Raw genomic sequence first — 26,265 nt, 5'->3', positions numbered from 1 at the left:
GAATATAACATTGGTCACGGCCAAATTTCTGGTTTTCGAAGGAAATAGTTGATCTTGCTCAATGTTTTTTATCTTATTCTTCTATTTTTACGGAGATTTCTTATTTATTTTATATTCTTCTTCTACGTTTACCCATATTTATTCTTTTTAAAGCTTTGATTTACTTTTTTTTTTGTGGTTTAAATGTTTTTATTCAAGACTTTTGAAGACCAAAAAATGGTCATTCTTTTTCTCTGCACATCTCTTTGGATTTTTGCTTTTTGTCGATTCTTCATCTCATTGTGTTTCTCTAACATCTTCGCATCTGTTATTTTTTTTGTTTTATGTCTGTTCTTGAATTTTTTGGTGATCAATGAAATGACTCTTCATATTCTTCTTATATTTTAACCCAGATTTCGTTGATGCTATTTTTTAAAACTTATAGGCTTGAAATGAAGAGTTTCTAAACATGCAATAGTCTTGAAGAGCAAAAATCGGTCATTTTTTTTTCTCTGCAGATCTCTTTGAATTTTTGCTTTTTGTCGATTCTTCATCTCACTGTGTTTCTCTAACGTCTTTGCATATGTGTTTTTTTTTGTATCCTGTCTGTTCTTGAATTTTTTTGTCATCAATCAACTGAGTCTTCATGTTCTACTTATATTTTAACCCAGATTTGGTTGATCCTATTTTTTAGAACTTCCAGGCTTGAAATGAAGAGTTACAAAACATGCAAGAGTCTTAAGGAACAAAAAACGATCAGTCTTTTTCTCTGCATATCTCTTTGGATTTTTGCTTTTTTTTTTCGATTCTTCATCTCACTATGTTTCCTAACATCTTGGCATCTTCTATTTTTTTAGGGGTTATGTGTGTTCCTAAATTTTTTGGTGATCAATGAACTGAATATAACATTGGTCACGGCCAAATTTCTGGTTTTCGAAGGAAATAGTTGATTTTGCTCAATGTTTTTGATCTTATTCTTCTATTTTTACGGAGATTTCTTATTTATTTTATATTCTTTTTCTACGTTTACCCATATTTATTCTTTTTAAAGCTTTGATTTACTTTTTTTTGCGGTTGAAATGTTTTTATTCAAGACTTTTGAAGACCAAAAAATGGTCATTCTTTTTCTCTGCATATCTCTATGGATTTTTGCTTTTTGTCGATTCTTCATCTCACTGTGTTTCTCTAACATCTTCGCACCTGTTATTTTTTTTTTGTTTTATGTATGTTCTTGAATTTTTTTGTCATCAATCAACTGACTCTTCATGTTCTTCTTGTATTTTAACCCAGATTTGGTTGATGCTATTTTTTGGAACTCCCAGGCTTGAAATGAAGAGTTACAAAACGTGTAAGAGTCTTAAAGAACAAAAAACGGTCAGTCTTTTTCTCTGCATATCTCTTTGGATTTTTGCTTTTTGTCGATTCTTCATCTCATTGTGTTTCTCTAACATCTTCGCATCTGCTATTTTTTTTTGTTTTATGTCTGTTCTTGAATTTTTTTGTCATCAATCAACTGACTCTTCATGTTCTTCTTATATTTTAACCCAGATTTCGTTGATGTTATTTTTTGGAACTCCCAGGCTTGAAATGAAGAGTTACAAAACATGTAAGAGTCTTAAAGAACAAGAAACGGTCAGTCTTTTTCTCTGCATATCTCTTTGGATTTTTGCCTTTTATCGATTCTTCATCTCACTGTGTTTCTCTAACATCTTCGCATCTGTTATTTTTTTTTGTTTTATGTCTGTTCTTGTATTTTTTGGTGATCAATGAAATGAGTCTTCATATTCTTCTTATATTTTAACCCAGATTTCGTTGATGCTATTTTTTAGAACTTAGAGGCTTGAAATGAAAAGTTACAAAACATGCAAGAGTCTTAAGGAACAAAAAACGGTCAGTCTTTTTCTCTGCATAACTCTTTGGATTTTTGCTTTTTTTTTCGATTCTTCATCTCACTATGTTTCCTAACATCTTGGCATCTTCTATTTTTTGGGGGTGATGTGTGTTCCTAAATTTTTTGGTGATCAATGAACTGAATATAACATTGGTCACGACCAAATTTCTGGTTTTCGAAGGAAATAGTTGATCTTGCTCAATGTTTTTGATCTTATTCTTCTATTTTTACGGAGATTTCTTATTTATTTTATATTCTTCTTCTACGTTTACCCATATTTATTCTTTTTAAAGATTTGATTTACTTTTTTTTTGTGGTTTAAATGTTTTTATTCAAGACTTTTGAAGACCAAAAAATGGTCATTCTTTTTCTCTGCACATCTCTTTGGATTTTTGCTTTTTGTCGATTCTTCATCTCACTGTGTTTCTCTAACATCTTCGCATCTGTTATTTTTTTTTGTTTTATGTCTATTCTTGAATTTTTTGGTGATCAATGAAATGACTCTTCATATTCTTCTTATATTTTAACCCAGATTTCGTTGATGCTATTTTTTAGAACTTATAGGCTTGAAATGAAGAGTTTTTAGACATGCAAGAGTCTTGAAGACCAAAAATTGGTCATTCTTTTTCTCTGCAGATCTCTTTGAATTTTTGTTTTGTGTCGATTCTTCATCTCACTGTGTTTCTCTAACATCTTCACATATGTTATTTTTTTTCTTTCCTGTTTGTTCTTGAATTTTTTTGTCATCAATCAACTGACTCTTCATGTTCTTCTTATATTTTAACCCAGATTTGGTTGATGCTATTTTTTAGAACTTCCAGGCTTGAAATGAAGAGTTACAAAACATGCAAGAGTCTTGAGGAACAAAAAACGGTCAGTCTTTTTCTCTGCATATCTCTTTGGATTTTTGCTTTTTTTTTATTCTTCATCACACTATGTTTCTCTAACATCTTGGCATCTTCTATTTTTTTGGGGGTTATGTGTGTTCTAGAATTTTTTGGTGATCAATGAACTGAGTATAACATTGGTCACGGCCAGATTTCAGGTTTTTGAAGGAAACAGTTGATCTTGCTCAATTTTTTTGATCTTATTCTTCGATTTTTACGGAGATTTCTTATTTATTTTATATTCTTCTTCTACCTTTACCCATAATTATTCTTTTTCATGCTTTGATTTACTTTTTTTTTTGTGGTTTAAATGTTTTTATTCAAGACTTTTGAAGACCAAAAAATAGTCATTCTTTTTCTCTGCATATCTCTTTGGATTTTTGCTTTTTGTCGATTCTTCATCTCATTGTGTTTCTCTAACATCTTCGCATCTGTAATTTTTTTTTGTTTTATGTCTATTCTGAAATTTTTTGGTGATCAATGAACTGACTCTTCGTATTCTTCTTATATTTTAAGCCAGATTTCGTTGATGCTATTTGTTAGGAAATACAGGCTTGAAATGAAGAGTTTCTAAACATGCAAGAGTCTTGCAGACCAAAAATCGGTAATTTTTTTTCTCTGCAGATCTCTTTGAATTTTTGCTTTTTGTCGATTCTTCATCTTACTGTGTTTCTCTAACATCTTCGCATATGTTATTTTTTTTGTTTCCTGTCTGTTCTTGAATTTTTTTGTCATCAATCAACTAACTCTTCATGTTCTTCTTATATTTTAACCCAGATTTGGTTGATGCTATTTTTTAGAACTTCCAGGCTTGAAATGAAGAGTTACAAAACATGTAAGAGTGTTAAAGAACAAAAAACGGTCAGTCTTTTTCTCTGCATATCTCTTTGGATTTTTGCTTTTTTTTTTATTCTTCATCACACTATGTTTCTCTAACATCTTGGCATCTTCTATTTTTTTGGGGGTTATGTGTGTTCCTGAATTTTTTGGTGATCAATGAACTAAGTATAACATTGCTCACGGCCAAATTTCAGGTTTTCGAAGGAAACAGTTGATCTTGCTCAATGTTTTTGATCTTATTCTTCTATTTTTACGGAGATTTCTTATTTATTTTATATTCTTCCTCTACCTTTACCCATATTTATTCTTTTTCATGCTTTGATTTACTTTTTTTTTGTTGGTTTAAATGTTTTTATTCAAGACTTTTGAAGACCAAAAAATGGTCATTCTTTTTCTCTGCACATCACTTTGGATTTTTGGTTTTTATCGATTCTTTATCTCACTGTGTTTCTCTAACATCTTCGCATCTGTTATTTTTTTTTGTTTTATGTCTGTTCTTGAATTTTTTGGTGATCAATGAAATGACTCTTCATATTCTTCATATATTTTAACACAGATTTCGTTGATGCTATTTTTTAGAACTTATAGGCTTGAAATGAAGAGTTTCTAAACATGCAATAGTCTTGAAGAGCAAAAATAGGTCATTTTTTTTCTCTCCAGATCTCTTTGAATTTTTGCTTTTTGTCGATTCTTCATCTCACTGAGTTTCTCTAACATCTTCGCATATGTTATTTTTTTTGTTTCCTGTCTGTTCTTGAATTTTTTTGTCATCAATCAACTGACTCTTCATGTTCTTCTTATATTTTAACCCAGATTTGGTTGATGCTATTTTTTAGAACTTCCAGGCTTGAAATGAAGAGTTACAAAACATGCAAGAGTCTTAAGGAACAAAAAACGGTCAGTCTTTTTCTCTGCATATCTCTTTGGATTTTTGTTTTTTTTTATTCTTCATCACACTATGTTTCTCTAACATCTTGGCGTCTTCTATTTTTTTAGGGGTTTTGTGTGTTCCTGAATTTTTTGGTGATCAATGAACTGAGTATAACATTGGTCACGGCCAGATTTCAGGTTTTCGAAGGAAACAATTGATCTTGCTCAATGTTTTTGATCTTATTCTTCTATTTTTACGGAGATTTCTTATTTATTCTATATTCTTCTTCTACTTTTACCCATATTTTTTTTAAAGCTTTGATTTACTTTTTTTTTGTGGTTTAAATGTTTTTATTCCAGACTTTTGAAGACCAAAAAATGGTCATTCTTTTTCTCTGCACATCTCTTTGGATTTTTGCTTTTTGTCGATTCTTCATCTCACTGTGTTTCTCTAACATCTTCGCATCTGTTATTTTTTTTTGTTTTATGTCTGTTCTTGAATTTTTTGGTGATCAATGAAATGACTCTTCATATTCTTCTTATATTTTAACCCAGATTTCGTTGATGCTATTTTTTAGAACTTATAGGCTTGTAATGAAGAGTTTCTAAACATGCAAGAGTCTTGAAGACGAAAAATTGGTCATTCTTTTTCTCTGCAGATCTCTTTGAATTTTTGTTTTGTGTCGATTCTTCATCTCACTGTGCTTCTCTAACATCTTCGCATATGTTATTTTTTTTTATGTCTGTTCTTGAATTTTTTTGTCATCAATCAACTGACTCCTCATGTTCTTCTTATATTTTAACCCAGATTTGGTTGATGCTATTTTTTAGAACTTCCAGGCTTGAAATGAAGAGTTACAAAACATGTAAGAGTCTTAAAGAACACAAAATGGTCAGTCTTTTTCTCTGCATATCTCTTTGGATTTTTGCTTTTTTTTTTGATTCTTCATCACACTATGTTTCTCTAACATCTTGGCATCTTCTATTTTTTGGGGGTTATGTGTGTTCCTGAATTTTTTGGTGATCAATGAATTGAGTATAACATTGGTCACGTCCAGATTTCAGGTTTTCGAAGGAAACAGTTGATCTTGCTCAATGTTGTTGATCTTATTCTTCTATTTTTACGGAGATTTCTTATTTATTTTATATTCTTCTTCTACCTTTACCCATATTTATTCTTTTTCATGCTTTGATTTACTTTTTTTTGGTGGTTTAAATGTTTTTATTCAAGACTTTTGAAGACCAAAAAATGGTCATTCTTTTTCTCTGCACATCTCTTTGGATTTTTGGTTTTTGTCGATTCTTTATCTCATTGTGTTTCTCTAACATCTTCGCATCTGTTATTTTTTTTTTGTTTTATGTCTGTTCTTGAATTTTTGGTGATCAATGAAATGACTCTTCATATTCTTCTTATATTTTAAACCAGATTTCGTTGATGCTATTTTTTAGAACTTATAGGCTTGTGATATCGCTATCGTTAGGCGATCAAATTACCACTACTTTAGCAACTTCAGTATTGCCAGTTAGTAGTGAACAAAATAGTTAGGGTTAAGATACCCCTGAGTCGTCTCACAACGAATACGGAATTGATCTCAAATATTTGATTCTTAAAAATGCAATTAAAACTTGCAATTATAAAAATAGGGGGTTTTGATATGCAAAGAAAATGACACGGGAGATTGTAAACACAGTAATAGTAAATAGGTCAATTCCACTGCTTTTTCTAAATCAGATTCTTCATTGGTTATCTAGAGATTATTGTTAAATTAATTATTGTTGTTGATTTACAAATAAATCAATGTAAAGACTCAATTCATTTGTTGGCATCCTCACTTTTAATCAAAGTACAGTCTCAATTAAAAGTGATAATTGTTAGATTGTCCATAGTAAATTTAATCAAAGTACAGTCTCAATTAATTTTACTATGCCTAATCATGTCTATTCCTTTGTTTCTTTACCAAATAGAAAACTTAATTAATCAAAGTAAAGTCTTGACTAATTTTAGTTAAAGTAATTACCTCTAATTAAATTAAAGTCTCAATTATTGGCAAAAACTTATTTAATCAAATGAAAGTTTCTAAACAAAATCAAAGTAAAGTCTCAATTTAATTTAAAAACCTTTTAACTCATATGATTAGCATGCATGTAGATTTAAAATCATTATTTTCTATTCGATTAAGAAGCAAAGGACATAGATAAACAAAAACCACAACAATAATCAAAATAACAAAACATATAAATTCATCTAACCTCAGAATCCATTTAAGAAATTACAGTGGAATCAACCCTTAAAGCTTAGCCCTCCATGGCTTTGATGGAATACATGATAATATGATGAAAAGAAAATAAAAGAAAGAATGAGAGATGTGGTGGAGACGGTATCTGCCAAAACCAGAGAGTTCTAAGTGTCTAAGCTGTCAGCTGTAAAAATTGTCAGTCGTGTTCCGCTTCTGCTCCCTTAAGTCTCTTTATATAGGCTTTCACTGGACTTTGGGCTTTATCTGTCAGTTGCTAAAATCTTTTATTTTTATTTAATTAATTAGCAACTTAATTCCTGTCAAATTTCCAATTCTGCCCCTCTCATTTAACCATATTTGCAGTTTTGACCAGTGTTGACTGCTGACTTTGACCAGTTGACCAGTTGACCAGTTTGACTATCCTATCAGATGCTGACACGTGGCAGTGCAGATTCTCTCTCCAGAAATTAGGGTTTCACTCTCACACTCTTCTCCCTCCCTCGTGACGGCGCGGTGGTTCATGGTGGTCCGACGGTGCGGCGCGTTTCTGGCGAGTTGCGCTGCTGCTGGCGCGCGTTTCACTGGTGCAGGTTCGTCTTCTTATCCGGTGAAGGCTGCTGTGCATGACGGAGCTGCGCAGGTCGCACTGGCGGTGTGCTCGCGGTGGTTGACGGTGCTTGCTATAGCTGCGTCGTGGTGGTTCTGCAGTGGTGGCGTGAAACTGCTGCCATGGTTGTGCGAGAACGATGCTGGTGCGTTCTGCGCGACAGCTCCGTTGGTGCGTCATGGTTGCTGATTCCGACGTGCAATGGAGGTGCTGGAACGGCGCTGTTGGACGCGAGAAGAAGATGGTGGCGGAACTGTGGTGGTGTTGCGGAGGCGCGCTGCAGTTGCGCGAACGGAGAGGATGGTTGTTGTGGTGTCCGGCGAGACGTGAAGGTGCGGTGGAGATGGAGGTTGAAGATGGTTGGTGGCTGCCGGCATGGTGTAGTGGTGTGCGGTAAGAGGTGCGGCGGCGGCTGTGGAGGTTGGAAGGAGAGGAGGAAAATTAGGGTTAGGGTTTCATGTGTGAGATAGAGGAGATGATGACGTGGCAGAGTCTAAGTGGTCAATTTGGTGAGTGGAGGATTATGACACGTGGCAGCTTATGGTTGGCTAATTTTAAAAGGTGAGGATTGCCACATGGCATGATCTGGTTGAGTGGAGTTTAAGTGGTAGGAGGGGTGCAACTTAGTGAAAACTAGGGGTGCAGAACAGGTTTTTGTGGTCCACTTGAGGGAGGAGTGTGCAAATAAAATTTGGGGGTGCATTTAGCTCCTGATTTATTCTTTTTCAGAATTTCTTGATTTTGGACTTATTTTGTAACTTTGAATATTTCAAAATCACACTATTAATTGACCAAAAATAAATTCCAGCTGCATCAACAAACGTTAGAATATCCAATAATATTTTATGCAACTAAAATCAATTTTTACGCCACTTTTACCAAACTTACTCAATAAATCCAATAATCACAAATCCTAATTAAATCAATCTTTAAGCACAGAAAATTCAATTAAATCCCCAAATTTAAATATTAAATGAGGGCAAAAATTTGAACTCATCAGCTTGAAATGAAGAGTTTCTAAACATGCAATAGTCTTGAAGAGCAAAAATCGGTCATTTTTTTTCTCTGCAAATCTCTTTGAATTTTTGCTTTTTGTCGACTCTTCATCTCACTGTGTTTCTCCAACATCTTCGCATATGTTATTTTTTTGTTTCCTGTCTGTTCTTGAATTTTTTTGTCATCAATCAACTGACTCTTCATGTTCTTCTTATATTTTAACCCAGATTTGGTTGATGCTATTTTTTAGAACATCTAGGCTTGAAATGAAGAGTTACAAAACATGCAAGAGTCTTAAGAAACAAAAAACGGTCAGTCTTTTTCTCTGCTTATCTCTTTGGATTTTTGCTTTTTTTTTTATTCTTCATCACACCATGTTTCTCTAACATCTTGGCATCTTCTATTTTTTTGGGGGTGATGTGTGTTCCTGAATTTTTTGGTGATCAATGAACTGAGTATAACATTAGTCACGACCAAATTTCAGGTTTTCGAAGGAAATAGTTGATCTTGCTCAATTTTTTTGATCTTATTCTTCTATTTTTACGGAGATTTCTTATTTATTTTATATTCTTCTTCTACCTTTACCCATATTTATTCTTTTTCATGCTTTGATTTACTTTTTTTTTGGTGGTTTAAATGTTTTTATTCAAGACTTTTGAAGACCAAAAAATGGTCATTCTTTTTCTCTGCACATCACTTTGGATTTTTGGTTTTTGTCGATTCTTTATCTCACTGTGTTTCTCTAACATCTTCGCATCTGTTATTTTTTTTTGTTTTATGTCTGTTCTTGAATATTTTGGTGATCAATGAAATGACTCTTCATATTCTTCTTATATTTTAACCCAGATTTCGTTGATGCTATTTTTTAGAACTTATAGGCTTGAAATGAAGAGTTTCTAAACATGCCATAGTCTTGAAGTGCAAAAATCGGTCATTTTTTTCTCTGCAGATCTCTTTGAATTTTTGCTTTTTGTCGATTCTTCATCTCACTGTGTTTCTCTAACATCTTCGCATATGTTATTTTTTTTGTTTCCTGTCTGTTCTTGAATTTTTTTGTCATTAATCAACTGACTCTTCATGTTCTTCTTATATTTTAACCCAGATTTGGTTGATGCTATTTTTTAGAACTTCCAGGCTTGTAATGAAGAGTTACAAAACATGCAAGAGTCTTAAGGAAAACATAACGGTCAGTCTTTTTCTCTGCATATCTCTTTGGATTTTTGCTTTTTTTTTATTCTTCATCACACTATGTTTCTCTAACATCTTGGCATCTTCTATTTTTTTGGGGGTTATGTGTGTTCCTGAATTTTTTGGTGATCAATGAATTGAGTATAACATTGGTCACGTCCAGATTTCAGGTTTTCGAAGGAAACAGTTGATCTTGCTCAATGTTGTTGATCTTATTCTTCTATTTTTACGGAGATTTCTTATTTATTTTATATTCTTCTTCTACCTTTACCCATATTTATTCTTTTTCATGCTTTGATTTACTTTTTTTGGTGGTTTAAATGTTTTTATTCAAGACTTTTGAAGACCAAAAAATGGTCATTCTTTTTCTCTGCACATCTCTTTGGATTTTTGGTTTTTGTCGATTCTTTATCTCATTGTGTTTCTCTAACATCTTCGCATCTGTTATTTTTTTTTTTGTTTTATGTCTGTTCTTGAATTTTTTGGTGATCAATGAAATGACTCTTCATATTCTTCTTATATTTTAAACCAGATTTCGTTGATGCTATTTTTTAGAACTTATAGGCTTGTGATATCGCTATCGTTAGGCGATCAAATTACCACTACTTTAGCAACTTCAGTATTGCCAGTTAGTAGTGAACAAAATAGTTAGGGTTAAGATACCCCTGAGTCGTCTCACAACGAATACGGAATTGATCTCAAATATTTGATTCTTAAAATGCAATTAAAACTTGCAATTATAAAAATAGGGGGTTTTGATATGCAAAGAAAATGACACGGGAGATTGTAAACACAGTAATAGTAAATAGGTCAATTCCACTGCTTTTTCTAAATCAGATTCTTCATTGGTTATCTAGAGATTATTGTTAAATTAATTATTGTTGTTGATTTACAAATAAATCAATGTAAAGACTCAATTCATTTGTTGGCATCCTCACTTTTAATCAAAGTACAGTCTCAATTAAAAGTGATAATTGTTAGATTGTCCATAGTAAATTTAATCAAAGTACAGTCTCAATTAATTTTACTATGCCTAATCATGTCTATTCCTTTGTTTCTTTACCAAATAGAAAACTTAATTAATCAAAGTAAAGTCTTGACTAATTTTAGTTAAAGTAATTACCTCTAATTAAATTAAAGTCTCAATTATTGGCAAAAACTTATTTAATCAAATGAAAGTTTCTAAACAAAATCAAAGTAAAGTCTCAATTTAATTTAAAAACCTTTTAACTCATATGATTAGCATGCATGTAGATTTAAAATCATTATTTTCTATTCGATTAAGAAGCAAAGGACATAGATAAACAAAAACCACAACAATAATCAAAATAACAAAACATATAAATTCATCTAACCTCAGAATCCATTTAAGAAATTACAGTGGAATCAACCCTTAAAGCTTAGCCCTCCATGGCTTTGATGGAATACATGATAATATGATGAAAAGAAAATAAAAGAAAGAATGAGAGATGTGGTGGAGACGGTATCTGCCAAAACCAGAGAGTTCTAAGTGTCTAAGCTGTCAGCTGTAAAAATTGTCAGTCGTGTTCCGCTTCTGCTCCCTTAAGTCTCTTTATATAGGCTTTCACTGGACTTTGGGCTTTATCTGTCAGTTGCTAAAATCTTTTATTTTTATTTAATTAATTAGCAACTTAATTCCTGTCAAATTTCCAATTCTGCCCCTCTCATTTAACCATATTTGCAGTTTTGACCAGTGTTGACTGCTGACTTTGACCAGTTAACCAGTTGACCAGTTTGACTATCCTATCAGATGCTGACACGTGGCAGTGCAGATTCTCTCTCCAGAAATTAGGGTTTCACTCTCACACTCTTCTCCCTCCCTCGTGACGGCGCGGTGGTTCATGGTGGTCCGACGGTGCGGCGCGTTTCTGGCGAGTTGCGCTGCTGCTGGCGCGCGTTTCACTGGTGCAGGTTCGTCTTCTTATCCGATGAAGGCTGCTGTGCATGACGGAGCTGCGCAGGTCGCACTGGCGGTGTGCTCGCGGTGGTTGACGGTGCTTGCTATAGCTGCGTCGTGGTGGTTCTGCAGTGGTGGCGTGAAACTGCTGCCATGGTTGTGCGAGAACGATGCTGGTGCGTTCTGCGCGACAGCTCCGTTGGTGCGTCATGGTTGCTGATTCCGACGTGCAATGGAGGTGCTGGAACGGCGCTGTTGGACGCGAGAAGAAGATGGTGGCGGAACTGTGGTGGTGTTGCGGAGGCGCGCTGCAGTTGCGCGAACGGAGAGGATGGTTGTTGTGGTGTCCGGCGAGACGTGAAGGTGCGGTGGAGATGGAGGTTGAAGATGGTTGGTGGCTGCCGGCGTGGTGTAGTGGTGTGCGGTAAGAGGTGCGGCGGCGGCTGTGGAGGTTGGAAGGAGAGGAGGAAAATTAGGGTTAGGGTTTCATGTGTGAGATAGAGGAGATGATGACGTGGCAGAGTCTAAGTGGTCAATTTGGTGAGTGGAGGATTATGACACGTGGCAGCTTATGGTTGGCTAATTTTAAAAGGTGAGGATTGCCACATGGCATGATCTGGTTGAGTGGAGTTTAAGTGGTAGGAGGGGTGCAACTTAGTGAAAACTAGGGGTGCAGAACAGGTTTTTGTGGTCCACTTGAGGGAGGAGTGTGCAAATAAAATTTGGGGGTGCATTTAGCTCCTGATTTATTCTTTTTCAGAATTTCTTGATTTTGGACTTATTTTGTAACTTTGAATATTTCAAAATCACACTATTAATTGACCAAAAATAAATTCCAGCTGCATCAACAAACGTTAGAATATCCAATAATATTTTATGCAACTAAAATCAATTTTTACGCCACTTTTACCAAACTTACTCAATAAATCCAATAATCACAAATCCTAATTAAATCAATCTTTAAGCACAGAAAATTCAATTAAATCCCCAAATTTAAATATTAAATGAGGGCAAAAATTTGAACTCATCAGCTTGAAATGAAGAGTTTCTAAACATGCAATAGTCTTGAAGAGCAAAAATCGGTCATTTTTTTTCTCTGCAAATCTCTTTGAATTTTTGCTTTTTGTCGACTCTTCATCTCACTGTGTTTCTCCAACATCTTCGCATATGTTATTTTTTTTGTTTCCTGTCTGTTCTTGAATTTTTTTGTCATCAATCAACTGACTCTTCATGTTCTTCTTATATTTTAACCCAGATTTGGTTGATGCTATTTTTTAGAACTTCTAGGCTTGAAATGAAGAGTTACAAAACATGCAAGAGTCTTAAGAAACAAAAAACGGTCAGTCTTTTTCTCTGCTTATCTCTTTGGATTTTTGCTTTTTTTTTTATTCTTCATCACACCATGTTTCTCTAACATCTTGGCATCTTCTATTTTTTTGGGGGTGATGTGTGTTCCTGAATTTTTTGGTGATCAATGAACTGAGTATAACATTAGTCACGACCAAATTTCAGGTTTTCGAAGGAAATAGTTGATCTTGCTCAATTTTTTTGATCTTATTCTTCTATTTTTACGGAGATTTCTTATTTATTTTATATTCTTCTTCTACCTTTACCCATATTTATTCTTTTTCATGCTTTGATTTACTTTTTTTTTGGTGGTTTAAATGTTTTTATTCAAGACTTTTGAAGACCAAAAAATGGTCATTCTTTTTCTCTGCACATCACTTTGGATTTTTGGTTTTTGTCGATTCTTTATCTCACTGTGTTTCTCTAACATCTTCGCATCTGTTATTTTTTTTTGTTTTATGTCTGTTCTTGAATATTTTGGTGATCAATGAAATGACTCTTCATATTCTTCTTATATTTTAACCCAGATTTCGTTGATGCTATTTTTTAGAACTTATAGGCTTGAAATGAAGAGTTTCTAAACATGCCATAGTCTTGAAGTGCAAAAATCGGTCATTTTTTTCTCTGCAGATCTCTTTGAATTTTTGCTTTTTGTCGATTCTTCATCTCACTGTGTTTCTCTAACATCTTCGCATATGTTATTTTTTTTGTTTCCTGTCTGTTCTTGAATTTTTTTGTCATTAATCAACTGACTCTTCATGTTCTTCTTATATTTTAACCCAGATTTGGTTGATGCTATTTTTTAGAACTTCCAGGCTTGTAATGAAGAGTTACAAAACATGCAAGAGTCTTAAGGAAAACATAACGGTCAGTCTTTTTCTCTGCATATCTCTTTGGATTTTTGCTTTTTTTTTATTCTTCATCACACTATGTTTCTCTAACATCTTGGCATCTTCTATTTTTTGGGGGTTATGTGTGTTCTTGAATTTTTTGGTGATCAATGAACTGAGTATAACATTGGTCACGGCCAAATTTCAGGTTTTCGAAGGAAACAGTTGATCTTGCTCAATTTTTTGATCTTATTCTTCTATTTTTACGGAGATTTCTTATTTATTTTATATTCTTCTTTTACCTTTACCCATATTTATTCTTTTTAATGCTTTGATTTACTTTTTTTTTGTGGTTTAAATCTTTTTATTCAACATTTTTAAGACCAAAAATAGTCATTCATTTTCTCTGCATATCTCTTTGGATTTTTGTTTTTTGTCGATCCTTCATCTCATTGTGTTTCTCTAACATCTTCGCATCTGTTATTTTTTTTGTTTTATGTCTGTTCTTGAATTTTTTGGTGATCAATGAAATGGCTCTTCATATTCTTCTTATATTTTAACCCAGATTTCGTTGATGCTATTTTTTAGAAGATATAGGCTTGAAATGAAGAGTTTCTAAACATGCCATAGTCTTGAAGTGCAAAAATCGGTCATTTTTTTCTCTGCAGATCTCTTTGAATTTTTGCTTTTTGTCGATTCTTCATCTCACTGTGTTTCTCTAACATCTTCGCATATGTTATTTTTTTTTGTTTCCTGTCTGTTCTTGAATTTTTTTGTCATTAATCAACTGACTCTTCATGTTCTTCTTATATTTTAACCCAGATTTGGTTGATGCTATTTTTTAGAACTTCCAGGCTTGTAATGAAGAGTTACAAAACATGCAAGAGTCTTAAAGAACAAAAAATGGTCAGTCTTTTTCACTGCATATCTCTTTGGATTTTTGCTTTTTTTTCGATTCTTCATCTCACTATGTTTCTCTAACATCTTGGCATCTTCTATTTTTTTCGGGGTTATGTGTGTTCCTGAATTTTTTGGTGATCAATGAACTGAATATAACATTAGTCACGACCAAATTTCAGGTTTTCGAAGGAAACAGTTGATCTTGCTCAATGTTTTTGATCTTCTTCTTCTATTTTTACGGCGATTTCTTATTTATTCTATATTCTTCTTCTACTTTTACCCATATATTTTTTTAAAGCTTTGATTTACTTTTTTTTATGGTTTAAATGTTTTTATTCAAGACTTTTGAAGCCCAAAAAATGGTCATTCTTTTTCTCTGCACATCTCTTTGGATTTTTGCTTTTTGTCGATTCTTCATCTCACAGTGTTTCTCTAACATCTTCGCATCTGTTATTTTTTTTTTGTTTTATGTCTGTTCTTGAATTTTTTGGTGATCAATGAAATGACTCTTCATATTCTTCTTATATTTTAACCCAGATTTCGTTGATGCTATTTTTTAGAAGATATAGGCTTGAAATGAAGAGTTTCTAAACATGCCATAGTCTTGAAGTGCAAAAATCGGTCATTTTTTTCTCTGCAGATCTCTTTGAATTTTTGCTTTTTGTCGATTCTTCATCTCACTGTGTTTCTCTAACATCTTCGCATATGTTATTTTTTTTTGTTTCCTGTCTGTTCTTGAATTTTTTTGTCATTAATCAACTGACTCTTCATGTTCTTCTTATATTTTAACCCAGATTTGGTTGATGCTATTTTTTAGAACTTCCAGGCTTGTAATGAAGAGTTACAAAACATGCAAGAGTCTTAAGGAAAACAAACGGTCAGTCTTTTTCTCTGCATATCTCTTTGGATTTTTGCTTTTTTTTTATTCTTCATCACACTATGTTTCTCTAACATCTTGGCATCTTCTATTTTTTTGGGGGTTATGTGTGTTCTTGAATTTTTTGGTGATCAATGAACTGAGTATAACATTGGTCACGGCCAGATTTCAGGTTTTCGAAGGAAACAGTTGATCTTGCTCAATTTTTTTGATCTTATTCTTCTATTTTTACGGAGATTTGTTATTTATTTTATATTCTTCTTCTACCTTTACCCATATTTATTCTTTTCATGCTTTGATTTACTTTTTTTTGTGGTTTAAATCTTTTTATTCAAAATTTTTAAGACCAAAAAATAGTCATTCATTTTCTCTGCATATCTCTTTGGATTTTTGTTTTTTGTCGATTCTTCATCTCACTGTGTTTCTCTAACATCTTCGCATCTGTAATTTTTTTTTTGTTTTATGTTTGTTCTTAAATTTTTTGGTGATCAATGAACGGACTCTTCATATTCTGCTTATATTCTAACCCAGATTTCATTGATGCTATTTTTTAGAAAATACAGGCTTGAAATGAAGAGTTTCTAAACATGCAAGAGTCTTAAAGACCAAAAATTGGTCATTCTTTTTCCCTGCAGATCTCTTTAAATTTTTGTTTTGTGTCGATTCTTCATCTCACTGTGCTTCTCTAACATCTTCGCATATGTTATTTTTTTTTGTTTTATGTCTGTTCTTGAATTTTTTTGTCATCAATCAACTGACTCTTCATGTTCTTCTTATATTTTAACCCAGATTTGGATGATGCTATTTTTAAGAACTCCCAGGCTTGAAATCAAGAGTCACAAAACATGCAAGAGTCTTAAAGAACAAAAAATGGTCAGTCTTTTTCACTGCATATCTCTTTGGATTTTTGCTTTTTTTTTCGATTCTTCATCTCACTATGTTTCTCTAACATCTTGGCATCTTCTATTTTTTTCGGGGTTATGTGTGTTCCTGAATTTTTTGGTGATCAATGAATTGAATATAACATTAGTCACGACCAGATTTCAGGTTTTAGAAGGAAATAGTTGATCTTGCTCAATGTTTTTGATCTTCTTCTTCTATTTTTACGGAGATTTCTTATTTATTCTATATTCTTCTTCTACTTTTACCCATATTTTTTTTAAAGCTTTGATTTACTTTTTTTTATGGTTTAAATGTTTTTATTCAAGACTTTTGAAGCCCAAAAAATGGTCATTCTTTTTCTCTGCACATCTCTTTGGATTTTTGCTTTTTGTCGATTCTTCATCTCACAGTGTTTCTCTAACATCTTCGCATCTGTTATTTTTTTTTTGTTTTATGTCTGTTCTTGAATTTTTTGGTGATCAATGAAATGACTCTTCATATTCTTCTTATATTTTAACCCAGATTTCGTTGATGCTATTTTTTAGAAGATATAGGCTTGAAATGAAGAGTTTCTAAACATGCCATAGTCTTGAAGTGCAAAAATCGGTCATTTTTTTCTCTGCAGATCTCTTTGAATTTTTGCTTTTTGTCGATTCTTCATCTCACTGTGTTTCTCTAACATCTTCGCATATGTTATTTTTTTTTGTTTCCTGTCTGTTCTTGAATTTTTTTGTCATTAATCAACTGACTCTTCATGTTCTTCTTATATTTTAACCCAGATTTGGTTGATGCTATTTTTTAGAACTTCCAGGCTTGTAATGAAGAGTTACAAAACATGCAAGAGTCTTAAGGAAAACAAAACGGTCAGTCTTTTTCTCTGCATATCTCTTTGGATTTTTGCTTTTTTTTTATTCTTCATCACACTATGTTTCTCTAACATCTTGGCATCTTCTATTTTTTTGGGGGTTATGTGTGTTCTTGAATTTTTTGGTGATCAATGAACTGAGTATAACATTGGTCACGGCCAGATTTCAGGTTTTTGAAGGAAACAGTTGATCTTCCTCAATTTTTTTGATCTTATTCTTCTATTTTTACGGAGATTTCTTATTTATTTTATATTCTTCTTCTACCTTTACCCATATTTATTCTTTTTCATGCTTTGATTTACTTTTTTTTTTGCGGTTTAAATCTTTTTATTCAAAATTTTTAAGACCAAAAAATATTCATTCATTTTCTCTGCATATCTCTTTGGATTTTTGTTTTTTGTCGATTCTTCATCTCACTGTGTTTCTCTAACATCTTCGCATCTGTAATTTTTTTTTTGTTTTATGTTTGTTCTTAAATTTTTTGGTGATCAATGAACGAACTCTTCATATTCTGCTTATATTCTAACCCAGATTTCATTGATGCTATTTTTTAGAAAATACAGGCTTGAAATGAAGAGTTTCTAAACATGCAAGAGTCTTAAAGACCAAAAATTGGTCATTCTTTTTCCCTGCAGATCTCTTTGAATTTTTGTTTTGTGTCGATTCTTCATCTCACTCTGCTTCTCTAACATCTTCGCATATGTTATTTTTTTTTTTTGTTTTATGTCTGTTCTTGAATTTTTTTGTCATCAATCAACTGACTCTTCATGTTCTTCTTATATTTTAACCCAGATTTGGTTGATGCTATTTTTAAGAACTCCCAGGCTTGAAATGAAGAGTCACAAAACATGCAAGAGTCTTAAAGAACAAAAAATGGTCAGTCTTTTTCACTGCATATCTCTTTGGATTTTTTTTTATCGATTCTTCATCTCACTATGTTTCTCTAACATCTTCGCATCTGTTATTTTTTTTTGTTTTATGTCTATTCTTGAATTTTTTGGTGATCAATGAACTGACTCTTCATATTCTTCTTATATTTTAACCCATATTTGTTGATGCTATTTTTTAGAACTTATAGGCTTGAAATGAAGAGTTTCTAAACATGCAAGAGTCTTGAAGACCAAAAATCGGCCATTCTTTTTCTTTGCAGATCTCTTTGAATTTTTGCTTTTTGTCGATTCTTCATCTCACTGTGTTTCTCTAACATTTTCGCATATGTTATTTTTTTTGTTTCCTGTCTGTTCTTGAATTTTTTTGTCATCAATCAACTGACTCTTCATGTTCTTCTTATATTTTAACCCAGATTTGGTTGATGCTATTTTTTAGAACTTCCAGGCTTGAAATGAAGAGTTACAAAACATGTAAGAGTGTTAAAGAACAAAAAACGGTCAGTCTTTTTCTCTGCATATCTCTTTGGATTTTTTTTATCGATTCTTCATCTCACTATGTTTCTCTAACATCTTCGCATCTGTTATTTTTTTTTTGTTTTATGTCTATTCTTGAATTTTTTGGTGATCAATGAACTGACTCTTCATATTCTTCTTATATTTTAACCCATATTTGTTGATGCTATTTTTTAGAACTTATAGGCTTGAAATGAAGAGTTTCTAAACATGCAAGAGTCTTGAAGACCAAAAATCGGCCATTCTTTTTCTTTGCAGATCTCTTTGAATTTTTGCTTTTTGTCGATTCTTCATCTCACTGTGTTTCTCTAACATTTTCGCATATGTTATTTTTTTTGTTTTATGTCTGTTCTTGAATTTTTTTGTCATCAATCAACTGACTCTTCATGTTCTTCTTATATTTTGGTTGATGCTCTTTTTTAGAACTTCCATGCTTGAAATGAAGAGTTACAAAACATGCAAAATCTTAAAGAACAAAAAACGGTCAGTCTTTTCTCTGCATATCTCTTTGGATTTTTGTTTTTCTTTTTTCGATTCTTCATCACACTATGTTTCTCTAACATCTTGGCATCTTCTATTTTTTTGGGGGTTATGTGTGTTCCTGAATTTTTTGGTGATCAATGAACTGAGTATAACATTAGTCACGGCCAGATTTCAGGTTTTCAAAGGAAACAGTTGATCTTGCTCAATGTTTTTGATATTATTCTCCTATTTTTACGAAGATTTCTTATTTTTTTTATATTCTTCTTCTACCTTTACCCATATTTATTCTTTTTAAAGCTTTGATCTACTTTTTTTTCGTTTAACACATTTTATTCAAGACTTTTGAACACCAAAATATGGTCATTCTTTTTCTCTGCATATCTCTTTGGATTTTTGCTTTTTGTCGATTCTTCATCTCACTATGTTTCTCTATCATCTTCGCATCTGTTATTTTTTTTTTGTTTTATGTTTGTTCTTGAATTTTTTGGTGATCAATGAACTGACTCTTCATATTCTTCTTATATTTTAACCCAGATTTCGTTGATGCTATTTTTTAGAACTTACAAGCTTGAAATGAAGAGTTTCTAAACATGCAAGAGTCTTGAAGACTAAAAATCGGTCATTCTTTTTCTCTGCATATCTCTTTGAATTTTTGCTTTTTGTCAATTCTTCATCTCACTATGCTTTTCTAACATCTTCACATATGTTATTTTTTTTATTTATGTCTGTTCTTGAATTTTTTTGTCATCAATCAACTTACTTTTCATGTTCTTCTTATATTTTAACCCAGATTTGGTTGTTGCTATTTTTTAGAACGTCCAGGCTTGAAATGAAGAGTTACAAAACATGCAAGAGTCTTAAAGAACAAAAAATGGTCAGTCTTTTTCTCTGCATATCTCTTTGGATTTTTGCTTTTTTTTTCGATTCTTCATCTCACTGTGTTTCTCTAACATCTTGGCATCTTCTATTTTTTTGGGGGTTATGTGTGTTCCTGAATTTTTTGGTGATCAATGAACTGAGTATAACATTAGTCACGGCCAAATTTCAGGTTTTCAAAGGAAACAGTTGATCTTGCTCAATGTTTTTGATCTTATTCTCCTATTTTTACGAAGATTTCTTATTTTTTTTATATTCTTCTTCTACCTTTACCCATATTTATTCTTTTTAAAGCTTTGATTTACTTTTTTTTCGTTTAACACATTTTATTCAAGACTTTTGAACACCAAAATATGGTCATTCTTTTTCTCTGCATATCTCTTTGGATTTTTGCTTTTTGTCGATTCTTCATCTCACTATGTTTCTCTATCATCTTCGCATCTGTTATTTTTTTTGTTTTGTGTTTGTTCTTGAATTTTTTGGTGATCAATGAACTGACTCTTCATATTCTTCTTATATTTTAATCCAGATTTCGTTGATGCTATTTTTTAGAACTTACAAGCTTGAAATGAAGAGTTTCTAAACATGCAAGAGTCTTGAAGACCAAAAATCGGTCATTCTTTTTCTCTGCAGATCTCTTTGAATTTTTGCTTTTTGTCGATTCTTCATCTCACTGTGCTTCTCTAACATCTTCGCATATGTTATTTTTTTTGATTTATATCTGTTCTTGAATTTTTTGTCATCAATCAACTTACTTTTCATGTTCTTCTTATATTTAAACCCAGATTTGGTTGATGCTATTTTTTGAACTTCCAGGCTTGAAATGAAGAGTTACAAAACATGCAAGAGTGTTAAGGAACAAAAGACGGTCAGTCTTTTTCTCTGCATATCTCTTTGGATTTTTGCTTTTTTTTTTCGATTCTTGATCTCACTATGTTTCTCTAACATCTTGGCATCTTCTATCTTTTTGGGGGTTATGTGTGTTCCTGAATTTTTTGGTGATCAATGAACTGAGTATAACCTTGGTCACAGCCAGATTTCAGGTTTTCGAAGGAAATAGTTGATCATGCTCCATATTTTTGATCTTATTCTTCTATTTTTACGGAGATTTCTTATTTGTTTTATGTTCTTCTTCTACCTTTACCCATATTTATTCTTTTTAAAGCTTTGATTTACTTTTTTTTTGTTGTTTAAATGTTTTTATTCAAGACTTTTGAAGACCAAAAAATGGTCATTCTTTTTGTCTGCATATCTCTTTGGATTTTTGCTTTTTATCGATTCTTCATCTCACTATGTTTCTCTAACATCTTCGCATCTGTTATTTTTTTTTTGTTTTATGTCTGTTCTTCAATTTTTTGGTGATCAATGAACTGACTCTTCATATTCTTCTTATACTTTAACCCAGATTTCGTTGATGCTATTTTTTAGAAAATACAGGCTTGAAATGAAGAGTTTCTAAACATGCAAGAGTCTTAAAGACTAAAAATCGTTCATTCTTGTTCTCTACAGATCTCTTTGATTTTTGGCTTTTTGTCGATTCTTCATCTCACTATGTTTCTCTAACATCTTCGCATATGTTATTTTTTTTGTTTTATGTCTGTTCTTGAATTTTTTTGTCATCAATCGACTGACTCTTCATGTTCTTCTTATATTTTAACCCAGATTTGGTTGATGCTATTTTTTAGAACTTCCAGGCTTGAAATGAAGAGTTACAAAACATGCAAGAGTCTTAAAGAACAAAAAATGGTCAGTCTTTTTCTTTGCATATCTCTTTGGATTTTTGCTTTTCTTTTTTCGATTCTTCATCACACTATGTTCTCTAACATCTTGGCATCATCTATTTTTTTGGTGGTTATGTGTGTTCCTGAATTTTATGTGATCAATGAACTGAGTATAACATTAGTCACGGCCAGATTTCAGGTTTTCAAAGGAAACAGTTGATCTTGCTCAATGTTTTTGATCTTATTCTCCTATTTTTACGAAGATTTTATATTTTTTTTATATTCTTCTTCTACCTTTACCCATATTTATTCTTTTTAAAGCTTTGATTTACTTTTTTTTGGTTTAACACATTTTATTCAAGACTTTTGAAGACCAAAATATGGTCATTCTTTTTCTCTGCATATCTCTTTGGATTTTTGCTTTTTGTCGATTCTTCATCTCACTATGTTTCTCTATCATCTTCGCATCTGTTATTTTTTTTTTTTTATGTTTGTTCTTGAATTTTTTGGTGATCAATGAACTGACTCTTCATATTCTTCTTATATTTTAACCCAGATTTCGTTGATGCTATTTTTTAGAACTTACAAGCTTGAAATGAAGAGTTTCTAAACATGCAAGAGTCTTGAAGACCAAAAATCGGTCATTCTTTTTCTCTGCAGATCTCTTTGAATTTTTGCTTTTTGTCGATTCTTCATCTCACTGTGCTTCTCTAACATCTTCGCATATGTTATTTTTTTTGATTTATATCTGTTCTTGAATTTTTTTGTCATCAATCGACTGACTCTTCATGTTCTTCTTATATTCTAACCTAGATTTGGTTGATGCTCTTTTTTAGAACTTCCAGGCTTGAAATGAAGAGTTACAAAACATGCAAGAGTCTTAAAGAACAAAAAACGGTCAGTCTTTTTCTCTGTATATCTCTTTGGATTTTCGCTTTTTTTTTCGATTCTTCATCTCACTATGTTCTCTAACATCTTGGCATCTTCTATTTTTTTGGTGGTTATGTGTGTTCCTGAATTTTATGTGATCAATGAACTGAGTATAACATTGGTCACGGCCAAATTTCAGGTTTTCGAAGGAAACAGTTGATCTTGCTCAATTTTTTTTGATTTTATTCTTCTATTTTTACGGAGATTTCTTATTTATTTTATATTCTTCTTCTACCTTTACCCATATTTATTCTTTTTCATGCTTTGATTTACTTTTTTTTTGTGGTTTAAATGTTTTTATTCAAGACTTTTGAAGACCAAAAAATGGTCATTCTTTTTCCCTGCACATCTCTTTGGATTTTTTCTTTTTGTCGATTCTTCATCTCATTGTGTTTCTCTAACATCTTCGCATCTGTTATTTTTTTTTGTTTTATGTCTGTTCTTGAATTTTTTGGTGATCAATGAAATGACTCTTCATATTCTTCTTATATTTTAACCCAGATTTCGTTGATGCTATTTTTTAAAACTTATAGGCTTGAAATGAAGAGTTTCTAAACATGCAAGAGTCTTGAAGACCAAAAATCGGTCATTCTTTTTCTCTGCAGATCTCTTTGAATTTTTGCTTTTTGTCGATTCTTCATCTCACTATGTTTCTCTATCATCTTCGCATCTGTTATTTTTTTTTTTATGTTTGTTCTTGAATTTTTTGGTGATCAATGAACTGACTCTTCATATTCTTCTTATATTTTAATCCAGATTTCGTTGATGCTATTTTTTAGAACTTACAAGCTTGAAATGAAGAGTTTCTAAACATGCAAGAGTCTTGAAGACCAAAAATCGGTCATTCTTTTTCTCTGCAGATCTCTTTGAATTTTTGCTTTTTGTCGATTCTTCATCTCACTGTGCTTCTCTAACATCTTCGCATATGTTATTTTTTTTGATTTATATCTGTTCTTGAATTTTTTTGTCATCAATCAACTTACTTTTCATGTTCTTCTTATATTTAAACCCAGATTTGGTTGATGCTATTTTTTGAACTTCCAGGCTTGAAATGAAGAGTTACAAAACATGCAAGAGTGTTAAGGAACAAAAGACGGTCAGTCTTTTTCTCTGCATATCTCTTTGGATTTTTGCTTTTTTTTTTCGATTCTTGATCTCACTATGTTTCTCTAACATCTTGGCATCTTCTATCTTTTTGGGGGTTATGTGTGTTCCTGAATTTTTTGGTGATCAATGAACTGAGTATAACCTTGGTCACAGCCAGATTTCAGGTTTTCGAAGGAAACAGGTGATCATGCTCCATATTTTTGATCTTATTCTTCTATTTTTACGGAGATTTCTTATTTGTTTTATGTTCTTCTTCTACCTTTACCCATATTTATTCTTTTTAAAGCTTTGATTTACTTTTTTTTTGTTGTTTAAATGTTTTTATTCAAGACTTTTGAAGACCAAAAAATGGTCATTCTTTTTGTCTGCATATCTCTTTGGATTTTTGCTTTTTATCGATTCTTCATCTCACTATGTTTCTCTAACATCTTCGCATCTGTTATTTTTTTTTTGTTTTATGTCTGTTCTTCAATTTTTTGGTGATCAATGAACTGACTCTTCATATTCTTCTTATACTTTAACCCAGATTTCGTTGATGCTATTTTTTAGAAAATACAGGCTTGAAATGAAGAGTTTCTAAACATGCAAGAGTCTTAAAGACTAAAAATCGTTCATTCTTGTTCTCTACAGATCTCTTTGATTTTTGGCTTTTTGTCGATTCTTCATCTCACTATGTTTCTCTAACATCTTCGCATATGTTATTTTTTTTGTTTTATGTCTGTTCTTGAATTTTTTTGTCATCAATCGACTGACTCTTCATGTTCTTCTTATATTTTAACCCAGATTTGGTTGATGCTATTTTTTAGAACTTCCAGGCTTGAAATGAAGAGTTACAAAACATGCAAGAGTCTTAAAGAACAAAAAATGGTCAGTCTTTTTCTTTGCATATCTCTTTGGATTTTTGCTTTTCTTTTTTCGATTCTTCATCACACTATGTTCTCTAACATCTTGGCATCATCTATTTTTTTGGTGGTTATGTGTGTTCCTGAATTTTATGTGATCAATGAACTGAGTATAACATTAGTCACGGCCAGATTTCAGGTTTTCAAAGGAAACAGTTGATCTTGCTCAATGTTTTTGATCTTATTCTCCTATTTTTACGAAGATTTTATATTTTTTTTATATTCTTCTTCTACCTTTACCCATATTTATTCTTTTTAAAGCTTTGATTTACTTTTTTTTGGTTTAACACATTTTATTCAAGACTTTTGAAGACCAAAATATGGTCATTCTTTTTCTCTGCATATCTCTTTGGATTTTTGCTTTTTGTCGATTCTTCATCTCACTATGTTTCTCTATCATCTTCGCATCTGTTATTTTTTTTTTTTATGTTTGTTCTTGAATTTTTTGGTGATCAATGAACTGACTCTTCATATTCTTCTTATATTTTAACCCAGATTTCGTTGATGCTATTTTTTAGAACTTACAAGCTTGAAATGAAGAGTTTCTAAACATGCAAGAGTCTTGAAGACCAAAAATCGGTCATTCTTTTTCTCTGCAGATCTCTTTGAATTTTTGCTTTTTGTCGATTCTTCATCTCACTGTGCTTCTCTAACATCTTCGCATATGTTATTTTTTTTGATTTATATCTGTTCTTGAATTTTTTTGTCATCAATCGACTGACTCTTCATGTTCTTCTTATATTCTAACCTAGATTTGGTTGATGCTCTTTTTTAGAACTTCCAGGCTTGAAATGAAGAGTTACAAAACATGCAAGAGTCTTAAAGAACAAAAAACGGTCAGTCTTTTTCTCTGTATATCTCTTTGGATTTTCGCTTTTTTTTTCGATTCTTCATCTCACTATGTTCTCTAACATCTTGGCATCTTCTATTTTTTTGGTGGTTATGTGTGTTCCTGAATTTTATGTGATCAATGAACTGAGTATAACATTGGTCACGGCCAAATTTCAGGTTTTCGAAGGAAACAGTTGATCTTGCTCAATTTTTTTTGATTTTATTCTTCTATTTTTACGGAGATTTCTTATTTATTTTATATTCTTCTTCTACCTTTACCCATATTTATTCTTTTTCATGCTTTGATTTACTTTTTTTTTTTGTGGTTTAAATGTTTTTATTCAAGACTTTTGAAGACCAAAAAATGGTCATTCTTTTTCCCTGCACATCTCTTTGGATTTTTTCTTTTTGTCGATTCTTCATCTCATTGTGTTTCTCTAACATCTTCGCATCTGTTATTTTTTTTTGTTTTATGTCTGTTCTTGAATTTTTTGGTGATCAATGAAATGACTCTTCATATTCTTCTTATATTTTAACACAGATTTCGTTGATGCTATTTTTTAAAACTTATAGGCTTGAAATGAAGAGTTTCTAAACATGCAAGAGTCTTGAAGACCAAAAATCGGTCATTCTTTTTCTCTGCAGATCTCTTTGAATTTTTGCTTTTTGTCGATTCTTCATCTCACTATGTTTCTCTATCATCTTCGCATCTGTTATTTTTTTTTTTATGTTTGTTCTTGAATTTTTTGGTGATCAATGAACTGACTCTTCATATTCTTCTTATATTTTAATCCAGATTTCGTTGATGCTATTTTTTAGAACTTACAAGCTTGAAATGAAGAGTTTCTAAACATGCAAGAGTCTTGAAGACCAAAAATCGGTCATTCTTTTTCTCTG

This window comes from Vigna unguiculata, chromosome 10 (assembly GCF_004118075.2).
Source record: "Vigna unguiculata cultivar IT97K-499-35 chromosome 10, ASM411807v1, whole genome shotgun sequence".
NCBI classification, from domain to species: Eukaryota; Viridiplantae; Streptophyta; class Magnoliopsida; order Fabales; family Fabaceae; genus Vigna; species Vigna unguiculata.
The sequence above is the reverse complement of the archived record's forward strand: the minus strand, read 5'-3'. Positions refer to the sequence as shown.